Consider the following 5,571-nt stretch of genomic DNA (forward strand, 5'->3'; position numbering starts at 1 on the left):
CCCTTTGCCACTGTCTGGAATCCCGGACGATCTGATATTATTTCGTCTCTGATATCGTTCACGTTCATCAGATTTCTCGACCATTTTCAGTTCGAGCAATCGTGCCCTATCCTCAGTTTCTTTTAATGATGGATCTGACTCCGCTTTGTTCAGGTCATCAGGCAAGGGATGATTTCTGTCGAGGAGCAGGTGGTGTGGGAGAGTTAATAGGGAGTGTAACATTGAGTCTGGTGCATGTCTGGCGCCAGTGTCGGAGTGTTTTAGCACTTAATAAGTCCCTAATATGTCTAGGAATTTTCTGGTGGCATGCGAGTGTCTCCTACTCATGAGTCAGTAGGAAGAAACTGTAGCAGCGACAGGCTGCGAGGGTGGTTTGCTGGAGGGTGTGCGGTCCTTGAAATGAATGGATTTTTTAGAGTGTGATCGTTATGAATTTTGTCAGCTGTGGGAGGTGGGCAGAGGAAATTGTTCGCATCAATAAGATTATCGACAGGACAGTTTGATCAGTTAGTCCATATTTGGTAGGTTGCGATTGGCATTGCATTTCATAAAATAGGTGCAGTGGGAGTCGTTGCAAGTATTACAGGTAGAAGTCGAAGCAAGGTTAGGACATTGTTTAAGACAATGAGAGGTTTTGTAGTGTTGATTTTTGCAATGAGCTGTCAGGTGGGCAGACACTTCGAGCTGCAGTAAGACTGGAGATAGGATCTGGAAGATTCAGCTTTGAGACAGTGGTGGTTTATCTTTAGCGAGATAATCTACTGTAGAGGTAGATTCTGTATACACATGCACAAAGTATGTGGGATGAAATTGATTTGTGATGCTAAGGGATTTTTGGATTATTTATTTAGATTGAAATCAAATTCTTCTTCCTAACCTGTGATCTTTGTCATTCTTTGTGATCACATCGGTGTGGTTAGGAGGGTAGTGGGGACGATGGGGTTATCTGGTCCAGATGGTTGCCATTCTAGGAACTAAGGAGGCTTTTGGGCAGAGGAGGTCAGTATGGATGTTGGACTGATGGACTTTATTATGATTGATTTTTTCCTCCTGATGATCTGTTGTGGTGGTAGGCCTGGGAGGTATGTTTTAAGTTCAAGGGTAATGGATTCAGAAATGTTGTACTACATAAAAGGTCGTACAAATCAGTGAGTACAGCACTCTTGTTGCTTTGACTGGACGCGCTGCTTCTGTGGGGACATAAGCTTCGGTAGTTATGGCGGTTCTTGACGCTGAAAGATTGAGTTTAATTTCAATAGTTCCAGCCTTCATTCCTCGAGCTCTAACTTAACGTATTATTTCAGATACAATTTGCCTCAGGTCAACGGTTAATAGTAGGAGCCATGAGTCTTTCCTGATGGGCTATAACTATAACGGCTCTATGGATGACTCGCTACCACTCTCACTATGGTTGTACGTTTCATCCACAGCAGTATTAGACTCAGAAACCATATAAAATATTATGATCTGATTATATGTGGCGGTTTCAACTTGCATACTGTTGTACAATTAAGCAGGCTGTCGTACTTACGTTCTTCTCCTGGTAAATTGTAGACTGAAGATGACAGCAACTTACACTACTGGCCATTAAAATTGCTACACCACGAAGACGACGTGCTACAGACGCGAAATTTAACCGACAGGAAGAAGATCCTGTGATAGGCAAATGAGTAGCTTTTCAGAGCATTCACACAATGTTGGCGCCGGTGGCGACACCTACAACGTGCTGACATGAGGAAAGTTTCCAACCGATTTCTCATACACAAACAGCAGGTGACCGGCGTTGCCTGGTGAAACATTGTTGTGATGCCTCGTGTAAGGAGGAGAAATGCGTACCATCACGTTTCCGACTTTGATAAAGGTCTGATTGTAGCCTATCGCGATTGCGGTTTATCGTATCGCGACATTGCTGCTCGTGTCGGTCGAGATCCAATGACTGTTAGCAGAATATGGAATCGATGGGTTCAGGAGGGTAATACGAAACGCCGTGCTGGATCCCAACGGCATCGTATCCCTAGCAGTCGAGATGACAGGCATCTTATCCACATGGCTGTAACGGATCCTGCAGCCACGTCTCGATCTCTGAGTCAACAGATGGGGACGTTTGCAAGACAACAACCATCTGCAGGAACAGTTCGACGACATTTGCAGCAGCATGGACTATGAGCTCGGAGACCATGGCTGCGGTTACCCTTGACACTGCATCACAGACAGGAGCGCCTGCGATGGTGTACTCAACGACGGACCTGGGTGCACAAATGGCAAAACGTCATTTTTTCGGATGAATCCAGGTTCTGTTTACAGCATCATGATAGTCGCATCCGTGTTTGGCGACATCGCGGTGAACGCACATTGGAAGCGTGTATTCGTCATCGCCATAGTGGCGTATCACCCGGCGTGATGGTATGGGGTGCCATTGGTTACACATCTCGGTCACCTCTTATTCACACTGACGGCACTTTGAACAGTGGTCGTTACATTTCAGATGTGTTACGACCCATGGTTCTAGTCTTCATTCGATCCCTGTGAAACTGTACATTTCAGCAGGATAATGCACCACCGCATGTTGCACGTTCTGTACGGGCCTTTCTGGATGCAGAATATGTTCGACTGCTGCCCTGGCCAGCACATTCTCCAGATCTCTCACCAGTTGAAAATGTTTGGTCAATGGTGGCCGAGCAACTGGCTCGTCACAATATGTCAGTCACTACCCTTGATGAACTGTGGTATTGTGTTTAAGCTGCATGGACAGCTGTACCTGTACACGCCATCCAAGCTCTGTTTGACTCAATGCTCAGGCGTATCAAGTCCGTTATTACAGCAAGAGGTGGTTGTTCTGGGTACTGATTTCTCAGGATCTTAAAGAATGCTCTAACCTTGCTTCGCCTTCTACCTGCAATACTTGCAACGACTCCCACTGCACCGATTTTATGAAATGTCGTGTCATACAGGAAAAGATCTGAAATCTTCAGAGCAAAGAAGAATCTCAGGATGTCAGGTCTGACAATATGAGAGTATCTCAAATTATTCTCCCTGCAAAACTGAACTACGAATATTTTATCGTCAGTACTAATGCCAGAAAAATCGACAGTTTCAGGTTTTTAATCTTCATATGAAAGGAGAACCTTACCCATTGTGTTTAAAATTATTCAGGGTGTTTACTCAAATCAGGGACAGACACACAAAAGATACAGTTTGTCGTATCACGCATGCAGGATGATGGAACCCTATGGGAATCGGAAATAATTGATCGTTGTGATTCTTACGAACGATCTGAGAGAGCATTCCTGGCGCAGTATGGGCTCTGTGCCAGCAGGAACGCTTGCGGAAAGAGGTGTTTAGTCCAGAATACTACAATTGCCAACAAGGAACTCTACACAGATATTTTGAGAAAGACATAAACAAAACCCGTTGCTGGGGTGACACAACTACAGTAGAGATGTTATAAGAATTCTGAAGGCAAAATTGCCAACGCAGTTGAGGAAAAAGTTCCTATTTTATGCTTCACATCTCCCAGCTTGCTTCTCTTCTCATCTACATGCATATTGCTAACATAAACAGAGCATCTAGGGTTCTGTCTCGCAAATTTTTGCAGGTCTGGGATTTAGATAGGGAATGAGATTCCTTTAAAGTTAAAATGCTTGCAGATGTTAGACATTTCATATGTATCTGTAAGATGAGCATGACCTGAATAGTTTCTTGTTGGTATCCTGGACATTAATACATGCATTTTAGCGACAATGTCATCTGGAAGAAGGATGAAACTGCAGCCCCAGCCCCCTGCCCCCCCCCCCCCCACACACACATGACAATTAATTGGATCAATAACGTTTGAGTAGATGTCAAGGTGGAGTATGTGGCTGAACATCTTACCGAAGGTTCTTCCCTTCACAACATAAAAACGCTTCATTGTGAGCTCTTGATGGAAGGTCCATACACTATGCAGTTGACATGTTCTCTAATGAAACTTCCTGGCAGATTAAAACTGTGTGCCGGGCCGAGACTCGAACTCGGGACCTTTGCCTTTCGCGGGCAAGTGCTCTACCAACTGAGCTACCCAAGCACGACTCACGCCCCGTCCTCACAGCTTTACTTCTGCCAGTACCTCGTCTCCTACCTTCCAGACTTTACAGAAGCTCTCCTGCGAACACAGTTTTAATCTGCCAGGAAGTTTCATATCAGCGCACACTCCGCTGCAGAGTGAAAATCTCATTCTGGAAACATCCCCCAGGCTGTGGCTAACCCATGTCTCCGCAATATCCTTTCTTTCAGGAGTGCTAGTTCTGCAAGGTTCGCAGGAGAGCTTCTGTAAAGTTTGGAAGGTAGGAGACGAGGTACTGGCAGGAGTAAAGCTGTGAGTACCGGGCGTAAGTCATGCTTGGGTAGCTCAGTTGGTAGAGCACTTGCCCGCGAAAGGCAAAGGTCCCGAGTTCGAGTCTCGGTCGGGCACACAGTTTTAATCTGCCAGGAAGTTTCATATCAGCGCACACTCCGCTGCAGAGTGAAAATCTCATTCTGGAAACATCCCCCAGGCTGTGGCTAAACCATGTATCCGCAATATCCTTTCTTTCAGGAGTGTTAGTTCTGCAAGGTTCGCAGGAGAGCTTCTGTAAAGTTCGGAAGGTAGGAGACGAGGTACTGGCATAAGTAAAGCCGTGAGGACGGGGCGTGAGTCGTGCTTGGTACCTCAGTTGGTAGAGCACTTGCCCGCGAAAGCCAAAGGTCCCGAGTTCGAGTCTCGGCCCGGCACACAGTTTTAATCTGCCAGGAAGTTTCATATCAGCGCACACTCCGCTGCAGAGTGAAAATCTCATTCTGGAAATGTTCTCTAATATCACGCCATCCTTCCCCCAAGTTTGGCGATGCTTGTCTTTGTAGCATGATTACTTATGCGATAATGGTTAATGTAGTAAGCTGCATTGCAGTACAGCCTGCAGTACTGGAGCCATTGGCTGTGAAGGAGACAGCAAGTTGTGTCTTAGCGATGAGTCATTCGCACCTGTCGCTAATGCTAGCTGTGAGATACGGTATCTGTGTCACTTTGTGTGACTGTATATTCATGCCACCTGTGAACCTTAATAAACCGTATTAAATATAATTCAGTCGTTTTCAAAATTGGTACACTACCTTTTGTTATTCAGGAGAAGATTGTATAAAAATTTCAACCCTTTAACTATCATAGTTTCAGACACTTAGTGAATTAAATTCAGTTAGGAACTATAACAGTCTATCTTTTGGCGTCATTTGAAAACATAACCAGAACTCTCAATGGGCAGATTTTAATTGAAAAACTTTAATTATTTTTCTATTCATAATATAAAATTAAAATACAATTATTATTTGTGTTTTATGTTGTTGTGGGAATAAATGAAAATAAATGTGAGAGTGTATGAGAAGCATACGTTAAATTTCAAGATTAATTTTACGTAAAGCATTAAGCAATCACAGTGTGGGAAAGATGTTTGTACCCACATTGCTGATGGCGTATGTCTAAGTGTACTTGCTTTTGTACGGAGGCAGCCATAATATCAATATAAAGTAAAATCAATTTCTAAACTTATTTCAAGATTA

General features: G+C 44.2%; 1 non-coding gene across 1 annotated transcript; it reads right to left on the bottom strand.

Annotated features, from left to right (window-relative positions):
- Positions 1-3,989: 3,989 nt before the first annotated feature.
- Positions 3,990-4,064, bottom strand: Trnas-cga. The gene has a single exon. It is a non-coding gene; the product is annotated as a tRNA-Ser (tRNA).
- Positions 4,065-5,571: the final 1,507 nt, after the last annotated feature.

The sequence above is a fragment of the Schistocerca piceifrons genome, chromosome 7 (genome assembly GCF_021461385.2).
Source record: "Schistocerca piceifrons isolate TAMUIC-IGC-003096 chromosome 7, iqSchPice1.1, whole genome shotgun sequence".
NCBI lineage: Eukaryota > Metazoa > Arthropoda > Insecta > Orthoptera > Acrididae > Schistocerca > Schistocerca piceifrons.